At 41.0% G+C, this 15,225-nt stretch overlaps 1 long non-coding RNA gene across 1 annotated transcript in view; it reads left to right on the top strand.

Moving 5' to 3' along the window:
- The window catches only part of LOC113613371 (uncharacterized), a 77,566-nt gene that overhangs the window by 694 nt on the left and 61,647 nt on the right, over nucleotides 1-15,225 (top strand). Inside the window, exon 2 of the long non-coding RNA XR_003430230.1 lies at nucleotides 3,258-3,402. This is a non-coding gene — a long non-coding RNA (uncharacterized LOC113613371). The remainder of the gene's footprint in view (nucleotides 1-3,257; nucleotides 3,403-15,225) is intronic.

Genomic DNA, 15,225 nt, shown 5'->3' with positions numbered 1-15,225 from the left:
TTTTGAAGATTTTTGTTTTTGATGTGGACCATTTTTAAAGTCTTTATTGAATTTGTTATAATATTGCTTCTGTTTTATGTTTTGGTTTTCTGGCCACGAGGCATGTGAGATATTAGCTCCCACACTGTGGATGGAACCTGCACACCCTGCACTGGAAGGCAAAGTCTTAACCACTGGACCGCCAGGGAAGTCCCCCCATGTTTTCTTTATCTGTTCATCTGTCCACACTTAGGTTGTGTTTGTACCTTGGCTATTGTGAATAATGCCGCAGGGAGCATGGGACTAGACAGCTCTCTGAGATGATGTTTTTATTTCCTTTAGGTTTTATACTCAGAGATGGGATTGCTGGCTCCTGTGGTAGTTCTGATTTCTTGAGGAACCTACATACTCTTTTCCATAGTGGCTGCACCTATATGTATTCCCACGAACAGGGCACAGGGGCTCATTTTCCTCCACATCCTTGCCAGCGTTTGTTATCTCTTGTTCTGTTGATAATAGACAACCTAACAGGTGTGAGGTGATATCTCACTGTGGTTTTGATTCGCATTTCCCTGATGAGTCCCTGATGATTACTGACGTTGTGCATGTTTTCACATACCTGTTGGCCATATGTCTTCTTAGGAAAAAATGTTCACATCTTTTGCCCATTGGATGATTTCTTTCTTTTTTTTTTTTTTTTTGCGGTTCGTGGGCCTCTCACTGTTGTGGCCTCTCCCGTTGCGGAGCACAGGCTCCGGACGCGCAGGCTCAGCGGCCATGGCTCACGGGCCCAGCCGCTCCGCGGCATGTGGGATCTTCCCGGACCGGGGCACGAACCCGTGTCCCCTGCATCGGCAGATGGACTCCCAACCACTGCGCCACCAGGGAAGCCCTGATTTGTTTATTTCTTGCTGTTGATAACAATATATTTCTGAAGGGTTATCCCTACTCACATCACACACCCAGGAAGTTGGGTTATTGGGTGGACACAGTGCAAACAGAAGATTAGGGAATTAACATTGGATAGAAATGTCTCACAGTTAAAATGAATAACTGATCTAAAAAAAAAAAAATGTCAGCTCCTTAGCAGTCTGCACAGACAGCTCCTGCAGAGCGTGGGCGTTGTGCAGGGACTGACAGACAATATGATGAAAAGACATCTTTTCACCAAGTGCTAGTAGGGTTTTGACTTTGTGGAAGAGATGAGAAAGGGAGGCTCTTTAGATAATTTCTAAGTGCGGTGAGATTTTATAATCAACATTTTTGCAATATCTGTGCCAGTCGTGTGTGTGTGTGTGTGTGTGTGTGTATGTGTGGTAAATATTGCATCTAACTTAAAAAAGAAAAAATCCTGTTTCTGTTTCACTTTTTTGTTGGTTTCTTTAGGTTTCTGACCTGTTGGGGATAAATACAGCTTCCAAAACCCTTTCCAAATCAGCAGTAATCAGATATTGTGAAGTTATTTTTCACTCTTCCTTTGTATTAGCATGACAAACTTAAAAAAAAATCTTTGTTATGTTTTTACCCTTTGTAAATATTAATATCACCTCCCATCCCCTTGTCTCCCTCATTTACTATTTCTGCCCCCGCTTCTTGAAATGGAGGAGTAGAATTTAAGGAAGATAGAGATCTGGGGAGTGTCATATTCCAGCGAGCGCTGGGGGGTGGGACATGGCAGCTGTGTGGAGTGTCTTATAGACAGGAAATCCCTAGAACCACATTTGTGGCTAAATGCACGCTGATTCTGCCCATCCTTACATGTACTAAAATATTTCAGTTAAGTTGTCTAGTCTGGCAGATGGCCATCTTTTATGGTGTTTCCTCTGAAACAGCTACAAGTAATAGGCAAATTGTTTCAAAGAGAGAGCATTTAATATCTTCCTTTTGGTGAAATAAGTCAGACAAAGACAAATACCGTATGATCTCACTAATATGTGGAATCTAAAACAAAACCAAACAAAAAACTGAGCTCATAGAGATCAGATTGGTGGTTGCCGGAGGCCGGGGGTGGGGAATTGAGGGGTGGAGGTGGGGTGGGCGATAGGCAAAGTGGGTCAAGGGGCTTAAAATGTACAGAGTCCAGTTAGAAGAGAAATAAGTTATTATTACAAGAGAAACAAGATTTTTTTTAACATAGTAAAAAAAACACCCTATCTATCTATCTGTCTGTCTACGTATATCTTCCTTTTAAGGAATGGTTGCACATCTATTAAGACCTGTTTCCTCTGTCCTTTCATGTTTTCTTTCTCTTTTCAAGTCAGTTCATCTTATATAGTTCCTTTGTTAGGTAAACTTAAAAAATAATTAAGCTCTGATATGTGCAGAGAGGATTTCAATATGAGGTCCACTGACATTTAACTCCTGCATATGCAACTCGGAGTGTAAAGATATTTCACTAAGTTGTCACCTCAAAAAATTGACAAGGACAGTGCTGTCCTTGTGAAGATTCTTCCAGACACTGGTACCCTTTCTTCTGTATGATTTCTAAGTAGGTGCTTTGAATAAACCAGGACCACGATTAATGTCTATTTTTATGAGAGGCTACATGCCTGGACAGACTTCCTCGTGTGGGTGGCAAAGTTCATCCTTTCATCAGGGCACCAGCGCGCAGCCCTCCTTCCTCCGTCCTGCCTGCCCAGCTTCAGGCAGAAGACAAGCGCAGACTCAGGTCAGTTCAGACCAATTCTGGAAGGGTGTCAGGGTCTCCATTGCCTCCTGCCTGGACATGGACTTGGGCTCCGAGCCAGGCACTGGTGTCCCAGGGGAGTCCTTTGCCTTCTCAGGATGCTTGTCTATTTCACCCAGCCTCTGATCAAATTTTTACTTGATTCTCTGCCAGAACTAGATCCTCCTCCTGGGTCCTGGTTCCAATGGCCGAGAAACTCAGCTTGGCCCTGGTGCTGTTGACCTCCTCTGCTGCACCTCTCCACCCCCAGGAAAGCCCCTCGAATGGGTAGGGGCTACTTCCAGCCCTCCTAATTCCAGACTTTTCTCCTTTGCCCTTGGCCTGAGGGCCAGGCTCCTTTGAGTTTTTTGTGGCTGGTCTCCTGTGGGTTTTGGCAAGACTTTTCTTTGTTTACGAAGGGAGTGAACCTGTGTCTGAAGTGACAAGGTGAAGTGTGGGGGGGGGGGGGCGGATGATTTGTAGAGATTTTGACAATAAACGTGGCCTTCCTTGCAAACCAGAATTATGGGATATGGATATGGTGGAATGAGACTCATTTGAAAGAACACGTCAACCAGAATTTTTATATCTAACTTTGAATGTTTTCCCATAGCCCCAATAGAAGAAAAAGAGCCAGAAGTTGTGTGAGACCAAGTTGGGTAAAGGAAGTAGCTGGCCATCTATTCATGCATTCATGGAGGGATGAAGAGTTTGGACGCTGGACCCAAATGCCTGGGTTCATATGCCAGCTCTGTCAGGTACTTGTTCTGTGACCTTGGGCAAGTTACTTAATTTCTCTCTGCATCAGTTTCCTCAATTGAAATCAGAGGTCATAATGGTATTTATTTCATTGGGGGGTGGTTATGAGATTAGATGGTTCCATATCTATAGAGTTTTACAACAGTGCCATTATGTAATATGTACCATAGGACTTATAGCTATTACTATTTTTTGCCTTTTATGTGCCACGCACTTAAAACCATGTTGTATAAAATTGTTTTGTGGGCTTCCCTGGTGGCGCAGTGGTTCAGAGTCCGCCTGCCAATGCAGGGGACACGGGTTCGTGCCCCGGTCCGGGAAGATCCCACATGCCACGGAGCGGCTGGGCCCGTGAGCCATGGCCGCTGAGCCTGCGCATCCGGAGCCTGTGCTCTGCAACGGGAGAGGCCACAACAGTGAGAGGCCTGTGTACCGCAAAAAAAAAAAAAAAAAAAAATGCTTTGGATCAAGAATGAAAATGAAGTAACAAAACTGGTTTTCTTTTATTGAATTAAAAAAAAAACACCTTGGTTTTAAAAGCAATTGCACCCAAAATGTGCCCAGACTATTTTGAGCAACAGCAGAATTGTTGGAATAAAATGACTAATGTTAGGGCCACAGTATTTAATTTGATGTCTCAGTTTTGGTTCCTACACCTTATATTTAACTTCTGACTCTGTAATTATTTGAAGCCATTCCTGGGCATTACTATGTAAGTTTTCAGCTTTGTCTATGCCGTTTCTTACTATTTCTAATTTATTGATTAGTTTTAAAGATTAGTTGTAAAGTTTCCCCACCTTGTTCTTTTAAGCCACTTTTCTAGATCTTATAGCTATGGGGAGAAATGGAATCATATTTATGATATTGCATCTTTCTACCTATGAACATCGTATGTCTATACATAGTTTATGTCCTTTTGTTATATTTGTTATTTATTATATTGCTATCTGTTGCATTGTTCATTGAATGTTCCTTAATAACATTTTAAAATATAGCAGTCTTGCACATCTGTAGTTAGATTTAGTCCTTGATACCTTTCTTCTAGTTTTTGATGCCCTTGTGAACGAGATTTTTGTTCATTTTTGTGCTGCTTTAAAAAGTATTCATTTTGAAACAGTTCTAGACTTACAGAAATGTTGCAAAGGTTGTACAGAGAGTGCCTGTAAACCTTTCACTCAGCTTCTCCTTTACATGGTTATGTAAGATGTTAACACTAATAGTTCAGTTATTGAGATCAGAAAATTAACATTGACACAGTACTCTTAATTAATCTTCAGACCTTATTTGAATTTTGCCCTTTTTCTTGCTGATGTCATTTTTCTGGTCCAGGATCCCACCAAAAGCCCCATTTTGCATTTGGTTGTTATGTCGCCTTATCACCTTCAATCTGTAGTAGTTCCTCAGTCTTTCTTTGTCTTTCACAAACTTGATATTTTGGAAGAGTCCAGGGCAGTTATCTTGTAGAATGTTCCTCCGTTTGGATTTGCCTGACATTTTCTTAGGACTAGATTGAAGTTATGCATTTTTAACAATAGTAACACCGATGTTTGATAAATTGGATATGTTTTCTTATTGGTTATAGTAGTTTATATGTAGATTCTCTAGAATATTTTATATAGAAAATTGTATTAGATATTTTGGTTGTTTGTGTTTTCCTAGCATGTGAGAGGGTTTTACTTCTCTAAACTTTTGAAGTTTGGCACAGTCACATGACTTTTTTTGGTCAGTGAAATGGGAGCTGAAGTGGTGAATGCTAAGAGATTTAATTGCAGCTGCTTGATTTTCCAGCTCTCTATTCTCTGCTTGTGTAAGCACATACTGATATGAACATGTCATAAGAAAAATAGCATAAAATGATAAATCAACATATGAAGGATAGCTGCCTTCAAAAGTAGCCTGGATCAGCAATGGACTTTGCTTATGTGAAAATAAATGTTTACAGTATTTAGATCTGAGATTTTGGGGTTGTTTGTTAATGTGGCATAATCTAGACTATTTGGTTTGATACAGTATTTTCTGTAAATAAGAATAGTATAGTTTCATTTCTTCCAGTTCTTATATCTCATTTCTTTTTCTGGTCTTATTGCATTGGCTGGGACCTTGAGTACAATGTTTGATAAAAGCAGTGATAATTGACATTCTTGTCTTGATCTTGACATTGAAGGGAAGTCTCTTAATTTTCACTATTAAGTATGATGTTTATGATTGGGGTTTGATGAATACCCTTCTCTATCATGAATTAGTGCTGAATTTTATTGATTCTGTTCTTTTGGTTGCATCCCTAGAGATAATCATGTATTTTTTTCCTTCATTTAATTTACTGATATAGTATATTAATAGAAACCTGATATATTATTTAGGAACTTTACCATTTATGTCTGAAGGAGATATTGTTCATAATTTTCTTTTCTTTTACTTTTGCTCTCTGAAGTTGAAATTTTTATTTCTGTTTCTCTAAAACAGCTTGTATAAAAGAAAGATTTTTATCAGTATTTTGTTCCTTTAAATTTTGTACGTTTAAATCTAAATCTTTTTGAATTGTTGTCTTTTAGGGTGGGGTAAGGTACAATATCTTTAATTACTGTTTGTTTATTCAGGTTCTATTTCTTCTTCAGTGAACCTTGTTATTTGTGATTTTTTTACAATATGATTTCATCTAAGTTGAAATTTATTGCATAAAGGTTGTTCATAATATTCCATTATGATTTAAAATGTTTATTTCTTTATGGTTATGGACCTTTTTAATTTTTAATATGATTCATTTGTGCCTCTTTTCTGGTTAAATCTTGCTAGAACTTTATTTTATTGGTGTTTCTAATAAACAGTTTTTGAATATGTAGGTATCTCCTCTGTTTTATTCTCTATTTCATTCATTGCTACTCATATCATTTCCCCATCGTTTTTGCCTTTTTAATGTTTATTGTCTTTTCACTAGCTTCTTGAATTACATGTGTAACTTATTTTAAATCCTTCTTTTTCTATCTGTAAATTTATTCTTAAGTGATTTTTAGTTGCATTCCAGAGGTTTCAATATGTTGTTCTTTCATTGTTATTTGGTTTAAAATATCCGTTGTGAATTCCTCTTTAAGCCATAAATTATTATTATGATTTTGATTTATTTGATTATTTATTTATTTTTGGCCATGTGGGTCTTAGTTGTGGCACACGGGCTCTTTGTTTTAGCGCGCGGGCTTCTCGCTAGTTGTGGCGTACAGGTTTTCTCTCTCTAGTTGTGGTGCACAGGCTCCAGGGCACGTGGGCTCTGTAGTTTGTGGCACACAGGCTCTCTGGTTGAGGCATGCAATCTCAGTAGTTGTGGCATGTGGGCTTAGTTGCCCCGTGGCATGTGGGATCTTAGTTCCCTGACCAGGGATCGAACCCACATCCCCTGCATTGGAAGGCGAATTCTTTACCACTGGACCACCAGGGAAGTCCCAGCCATAAATTATTTCATATATAAATTTAAAAGTTTCAAAACATACGTTTTTCTCCATTATGTTTTTATGTTGTTGTTTTTTTTTTTTTTTTTTTGTGGTATGCGGGCCTCTCACTGTTGTGGCCTCTCCTGTTGCGGAGCACAGGCTCTGGACGCACAGACTCAGCGGCCATGGCTCACGGGCCCAGCTGCTCCACGGCATGTGGGATCTTCCCGGACCGGGGCACGAACCCGTGTCCTCTGCATCGGCAGGCGGACTCTGAACCACTGTGCCACCAGGGAAGCCCCTATGTTGATTTTTAGATTCTAAAAATGGTACACGTGCAATTAAAAAAAGTGTTTATTCTTTATTTCTCTACATATATATTAAATGAAGTTCATTAGTTTTCTTTATTAAGTCACTATTATTACTGTTTTTTGGTTTGCTTGTCTTATACTTTCTGAGAGGAATGTGTACACATACAATTTATCCTTGTAATACTTGGATATACTGTATCCAAGTACACAATTTATACTTGTAATACTGTCTTTTTTTGTGTTGTATGTTTTGAGGCTGTGTTGTGAAAGGCTTCCAGGTATATCAAGGATCTGTATTATAAGATTAAATGGTGAACTGCTGTGTTGAGTTGCTACTTTTGGCTTGAATCCTCCTTTGTCTCAAATAGCTGCACTAGGGATCTCCCCCAGCCCACCTCACTGCTTAGTACTGCAGGTATCCGTCCCACCTATTTTTGTACCTTTACTTCGGGTGTGTTATTTGAACCTGCATATAGATGGACTTTTTCTCCCAATCTGATAAATTCTGTTTATAAATGAGTTTAATCCACTTATAATAAGTATGATTTCTGAGGTACTTGGATTGAATTCTATTTTCTCATGAGTGTTCTCTTTACCAAAGTGTTTTCTTTTTTTTTATAGATTAAAATAAAATCTTATTTTATTTTTGGCTGCGTTGGGTCTTTGTTGCTGCACATGGGCTTTCTCTAGTTGTGGCGAGTAGGCGCTATTCTTTGTTGCGGTGCACAGGCTTCTCATTGAGGTGGCTTCTCTTGTTGCGAACCATGGGCTCTAGGCATGTGGGCTTTAGTAGTTGCAGTGCGTGGGCTCAGTAGTTGCAGCACATGGGATCTAGGGCCCGCGGGCTTCAGTAGTTGTGGCGTGCGGGCTCAGTAGTAGCTGTGGCTTGCGAGCTCTAGAGCGCAGGCTCAGTACTTGTGGTGCACAGGCCTAGCTGCTCCGCAGCATGTGGGATCTTCCCAGACCAGGGATCCAACCCATGTCCCCTGTATTGGCAGGTGGACTCCCAGCCACTGTGCCACCAGGGAAGTCCCCATTTTTCTTTAGTTCTCTTTTCTTCATTTTTTGTCTCCTGTTGAATTGATAAAGTTTTCTATGTTTCTATATTAGCCCTTTGCTGATTTGCAAACTACAGACTGTATTTGCATTATTTTAGTGATTATCCTTAATTTTGAGTCATGCATTTTAACCATATATAACTTAAAGTTTTTCAGTATTTCTATCATTTTCCCTACCATGACAAGGACCTTAACACACTTTAATTATCAAACAACCTCTTTCCCTTATTTTTAAATTTATTTTTATTTTTTGCGGTACGCAGGCCTCTCACTGTTGTGGCCTCTCCCGTTGCGGAGCACAGGCTCCCGACGCGCAGGCTCAGCGGCCATGGCTCACGGGCCTAGCCGCTCCGCGGCATGTGTGATTTTCCCAGACCCGGGGCACGAACCTGTGTCCCCTGCATCGGCAGGTGAACTCTCAACCACTGTGCCACCGGGGAAGCCCTCTCTCCCTTATTTTGTAACTGTTTCTAGAGTTTGGTTTTAACTTTTTAAACATGAAATAGTAGTTCTTTATATGGACATAAATTAATTAAAATTAATTAATTTATTCACACAACTTAATTTATTAATCACAAATTTGGTCAATTTCTCTGCCATTGTTGTGTCCCATATCCCGGGATGTAGGTCTGGGTTTGGACATCTTGCTGAAGTGCATCCATTAATAATTGTTTTAGTGATACTACATGGGTGGTAAACTTTCATACTATTTGTGTGCTTGAAAATGTCTTAATTATGGCTTTACATTTGCATGTTAGTTTAACTGGGTATAACATTTTAGATTGGCAATAATTTCCTTCCAGCATTTTGAAGATAACACTCCATTATCTTCCGTCATGAGAAATTTCTGTCAGTCTAGTTGTGTGGCTTTTGTGGACAATTTGCCTTTCTTTCTGATAGCTTTTGAGACTTTCTCCTTATCCTCCATGTTCCACAGTGCCCCCATGATGTGTTGAGGTGTGGATTTATCTTTATTTATCATGCTGGGTACTTACGGTGCCGGTGCCGTTTTGATTTCAGAACTCATATCTTCATTCTGAAAAAGTTTCAGCTGGTATTTCTTCTGGTATTTCTTCTCTGCTAGTCCCTCAATTCTTTTCTTCAGGAACTCTTTTCAGATTAAGCTGATCCTTTTAATCTGTTTGCAACATCTCCTTTGTCTTTCTGATAAGTTCTGGTTGTTGTTGGAGAGTTATCTCTGAGGGGAGATAATGATTCTTCTTTCAGTAAGGGTCTGCCTTTCTCTATGGAAACTGGGAAGGCAAGCCTGGAGGTTTAACCCTCATTTTACTCTAGAGCAGGGGTCCCCATCCCCCAGGATCTGATGCCTGATGATCTGAGGTGGAGCTGATGTAATAATAATAGAAATAAAGTGCACAATAAATGTAATGTGCTTGAATCATCCCCAAACCACCCCCCCCCCAACCCCGGTCCTTGGAAAAATTGTCTTCCATCAAAATGGTCCCTGGTGCCAAAAAGGTTGGGGACCGCTGCTCTAGAGGATCACTTCCCTCAGGTTTCCTACCTACCACCTCTGTTCACTTTTCTCCAGCTTGGGAATTGCAACAAGTAAGACTTTTATGAATTTCAGTTCCTCACCTTTTCCCACTTTCATCTGCCCATTCACCTGTGCATGTAAAGTTCTGGTGTTTCCAGTGCTTTTCCTGGACCAGCACTTTCAAGGAGTATGCCAAGAGTTGTGTCCCTTCATTTGAGTGTTGCTTGTATAATTTTGGCCCATTTGAACTTATTGTTTCATTTCAGTGTGGACAAAGTAGAGAAAGAAATGTCTCGGTACCCTATTACACATTTAAGCAATGATATCAATAATTGCTAATATTATTCAACCCATCAGCAGTGGGTCATGATGCTGAAAGCTCAGCCTCTCTGTACACTGGTGCCGAATTGAATCTCGGAGACAGCGTTTTGGGTGAAGTAGAAAAAAATAGCTCTCTTGCTTTGCGAGGCAAAGGGGGACACAGTGGGCTCCTGCCCACGAAAACTATGTGTCCCAACCCAGGGGAGTTTGGCGAGGAGTTTTATGGCAATGGTTCAAGGGTGGGGTTGCTGACAAGATGAGGATCTGAGCTGGGTCTCAGGTGGTCAGACTCCTAATCTGGATGAGCTTCTCTGGTCCCTTTAATCTTGCTTCGGGTGGTTTCCCGGCTGTTCCTTCCTTGATTAGCAGCTGTTCGAATCTGCCCTTTGGAACTCAGGGCAGGCCATGGAGGCTGGAGTCTTGCCTACAAGAAACACGGGACAAAAAAGGCCTCCATGCCTGGGAGCCCCACAGGGCCCCACTAGGTTTCAGTCGGAGTGGGTGTTCAATATTCCTGTTTTGTATGAGGTCTGGCACCATGCCCAGGTGATTGGAATCTTTAGAAAGAAAGAGGTACCCACTATAATTGGACATGAATTAAGGAACTGAGAAATTTGAATGAGGCAAATAAATGGTGGAGAGATGGCCTTATTAAGGTGTAGGTGTAGATGGAAGAATGGTGGTCAACATTCCATAGATACAACCTGTCATGAATGCTCCACAGTTAACTCTCAAAGTTTTCTGGAGAATCCTGAAACTGGATTTTTTGGATACCCTTATTTGGCTTTCTCAAGGACAAAATGCCCAGTTTCCCTCCTTCTAGTTATTAACTAATCAGTTTACCCCTCAAAAAAGTGCAAGTAAGATTCATTATCCCAAAATTGAAGTTTTTCTCCCTGTACACATTCTCTTGTATATCTCGTTTTTGCTTCTGCTCTGAGAGTCAGTTTACCAGTTGCTTCCCATGCGAGAACATCATTTATAAGAAAGATAACGAAACTGCATGCAAATATGCAATTTCCCCTGCGTTACGCTTTGACGGATCTACACGTCCCATTTTAGACTTAGGGCATAGCACTTACATCCAGTATCGCATGCCCACTTTTCCTGGTTCTTGTTTTGCTGACTTCTAACGTGCTCCTCACAACTGTCTAACTGAAACTCCTTCTTGGATCACCTGTAGTTTGTACTTGTTTTTCCATCAGGTGAAACGGAGGAGGTTTTTCAGGCTAATGAAAACCTATGATGCCAACCACCATGTGGGAGATTTGAATGGTTACAGAAAAAGACTTCTGAGGTTAGAAAGGCATTTTGCATGTGGTTCGTTATTCAGATTCGTGGGGCTGATGGCTTTTGCTGTCTTGCTGCCCCACCCCATCTGGGCTGTTGCCCCACGCAGTCAGTCTGTTCTTTGTTTGTTCAACGTCTTCATTAGTCTGTGGGATATGTTTCATACTGTTCGAAGATCAGAGAAATTTGGGCAACTCTGCCTGTGAATCTTCTCTTGAGGTTCACTCTGCACATGGTCTTTGTAAAGTTTCCCAAAAGTCGTGCATTAAAGAAGCCTGTTTAATTTTGTTTAATACAGTGGTTCCCCAACTTGTAGTTCCGCCTGTCTCCCACCCTCACCCCTCTGCCCCCAACACACACACAGTCTGCTTGACGTATGTGTGGGCACCTACATGGGCACGGTGGGGCAGTGTGGGCAAACCTCCCCCACACTGATGGAAAGGACTCCATGTTCCCACTCACTCTCATCTTGGCTTCCCTTCAACCCTTGATTCTTTCCTTTTTCTATTTAATAGTTTTATTGGAGTATAATATCCACATCATATATTTTTTTGCAGAGTTTACAATTCATTGACCCTCAAACTCTTTTTTATAAATTTGTGTAAAATATACGTAAATTAAATTGACCACGTGAGCCACAATTCCACAATATTTAGTACATGCACAGTGGTTTGCAACCATCCCTACTATCTAGTTGCCGAACATTTTCATCATCCCAAAAGGAAACCCTGTACCCGTTATCAGTCATTTCTCCCCAGAGCCCCCAGCCCTTAACAACTACCATTCTACCTTCTGTCTCTATGGGTTTGACCATTTGTATTTGTCCTCGTGTGACTGTCTTGTTTCACTTAGCATCATGTCTTCGAGGTTCATCCACGTTGTAGTGTGTCAGAATTTCTTTCCTTTTCAAGGCTGAATACTATTCCATTGTATGAATATGCCACATTTTGTTTATCCATTCATCCATCAATGGGCTATTGTTTCCACATTTTGGCTACTGTGAATAATGCTGCTGTGAACGTGGGTGTACAAATATTTGTTCAAGTCCCTGCTTTCATTTCTCGTGGGTTTATACTCAGAAGGAGAATTACTGGATCATATGGTATGTCTAGGGTTTCTTATTTTGGGAATTGCCATACTGTGTTTTACAGTGCCGTGCCACTTTATAGTTCCACCAGCAGTGCACAGGTTGGGTTCCAATGTCTTCACATACTTGCCAGCACTGGTTAATTTTTAAAAAGTTGTGTTTTTGTAATAGCCTTCCCAGTGGGTGTGAACTAGTATCTCGTTCTGTTTTTTGCATGTGGGATCTTAGTTCCCTGACCAGGGATCCAACCCATGCCCCCTGCAGTGGAAGCGTGGAGTCTTCACCACTGGACCATCAGGGAAGTCCCCTCATTGTGGTTTTGATTTACATTTCTCTAATGATTAGTGATGTTGAGCATCTTTTCATGAGTGTATTTGCCATCTGAATGTCTTCTGTGGAGAAAGGTCTATTCAGGTCTTTTGCCCATTTTTAAATATGGGTGTTTGTTTTTTGTTATTGATGAACCCTTACTTGTTAACAGATAAGATACTCTCACTGTCATGAACTTATGGGAAAGATATTGACTTGCATTTACTTCTTTTTTGCTTTTCTCTCTCCATCATAGTTCCCCATTGGTTATTATTTATTGCTGTCCTAGTTTGTCCTGTTCTCAGACTTGACCCAACAGATCCACTCCTTCCCTCCCCTTCCCACATCCCATGTTGTGGACTCTTGTCTCTTTAGCTGTTGGTTCCTTGGACAGAGAGTTTTATTTAAGCCAACGGCCCCCATTGCCTTCTTTTTCTTCCTAAGGATTGTCATCTGCTCTCTGGTTTTTGCCACAGTTCCTCCACTGAAGCTGCATTTTGGGAGCCCAGGAGCTTCTGGCTCCACAGTTTTTTTGTTGGATTGACACTGATGATGACCTCTTCCTCCTTGAAGCTCCTTTGGTCCCTGGGACACTTCTCTGTGAGGGAAGGGGAGTGAGCAGTGGGGTTTAGGACTGTGGACCTTTGCCTGGCTGTAGATGCTAGCTTTGACTGTGAACTCACTCTAGTGACGTCATTCTGCGGGATTCCTCTCAGTGAAGGAGAACATTAGCACCCACCTCGGAGATGTGTGGTGAGCACTGAATGAGTCATCACATAAAACCTGCTTAGACACAGTAGTTGGCGCATAGGAAGTGTTAGTTTTTAGACACTATTGGAATGTTACATTTGGCCTTCTATATCCGTGGGTTCTGCATCCTCGAATTTAAGCAACCACAGATAGAAAATATTCAGGAAAAGAAATTATAGAAACCTCGCACCTGCAACTGTTTACATAGCATTTACACTGTATTTACGAGCATTGACATAGTACTTACATTGTATTAGGTATTAAAAGTCATCTAGGGACTTCCCTGGTGGTGCAGTGGTTAGGAATCTGCCTGCCAATGCAGGGGACACGGGTTCGATCCCTGGTCTGGGAAGATCCCACATGCCATGGAACAACTAAGCCCATGCACCACAACTACTGAGCCTGTGCTCTGGAGCCCTCAAGCCACAACTACTGAGCCCGCGTTTCACAACTACTGGAGCCCGCACGTCACAACTACTGAAGCCTGCATGCCTAGAGCTCATGTTCTGCAACATGAGAAGCCACTGCAATGAGAAGCCTGTGCACCGCAAGGAAGAGTAGCCCCCGCTCGCCACAGCTAGAGAAAGCCCGCGCGCAGCAGTGAAGACCCAACGCAGCCAAAAATAAATAAAGTAAATAAATTTAAAAAAAGGTAATCAAGAGATGAGTTAAAGTATACAGGAGGATGTGCATAGGTTATGTGCAAATACTACGTCATTTTATAAGATTGAGCATCCTTGGATTTTGGTATCCGCAGGGGTCCTGGAGCCAATCCCCGTGGATACCGAGGGATGCCTGTAATCTGGTTTTTCTCTTATGTGTCCAGTTGGTCCCTTTTCACCTCCATTTGTTCCCCTCCTGACTCTTATTTCTTAAATTCTGTTCTTTGCTCCTCATCATTCTCTTCCTAGACATTGTCTTGCTGTCATCATTTCATTGTCCGCCTTTGTGCAGACAGATTCTCACTAGGTTACCTCTCTACCTTTTAGTAGGAGGCTTCTTGTAGCATGAAACTGTGCTGTATGGACATATTTTGGGGAGGACATTTTGACCCTTGTCAGATCACTCCATGTCAGCTGCCCCCTCACCAGCTCATACACAGCCATGTCAGTTCCACCACAAGCCTGGAAGAATTTGACCTTTCACCTATTTCTATGAATTGCGTTATTTTGAAGATGAAATCACAAGTGTCACCCTGCACAGTGGACCTAATAGGACCACATTAAGTGATTATATCCTGAGTAGATGTAAGAAGGGATAGTGGGGCTTTATGAATCAAACAAACTAACGTCATGGAAGTCTTAGGAGTGATTTAGAATGTAGCCTGGTGCTTACTAGTTACTGGATAATGTGAGGTACTTAATTGACTTTCACAAAAACTTTAGAAGGTAGTTAGTATTATCTTACCATTTTAGACTTTTTCCATTTCTCACTTATAGAGACAATAGTCTTTTTTTTTTTTTTTGAGATTCCAGAAATATATTCAACCCTCTGTGGCCAATTGATTTTCTTTCTTTCTTGTTTTTTTCGTGTTTTCCAGCATGTTTTTTTTTTTAACATCTTTATTGGAGTATAATTGCTTTACAATGGTGTGTTAGTTTCTGCTTTATAACAAAGTGAATCAGTTAGTCTTAAGACGGTAAATATGCCCAGAGTCTCATAACTAGCAAGTGACTGACTTAAGATTTAACCCATTTCCTTGGATTCCAAACACAGAACTCTTAACATCTTGACTGTCTTCAGTATGTGTCATTTCCCATTTCTCATTTTATTTTT

The sequence above is a fragment of the Aethalodelphis obliquidens genome, unplaced genomic scaffold (assembly GCF_003676395.1).
Source record: "Aethalodelphis obliquidens isolate GAN/ISIS:26980383/991018 unplaced genomic scaffold, ASM367639v1 scaffold1, whole genome shotgun sequence".
Classification (NCBI taxonomy): Eukaryota; Metazoa; Chordata; class Mammalia; order Artiodactyla; family Delphinidae; genus Aethalodelphis; species Aethalodelphis obliquidens.
Note: the sequence above shows the minus strand (reverse complement) of the source record. Positions and strands in the feature narration are given on the sequence as shown.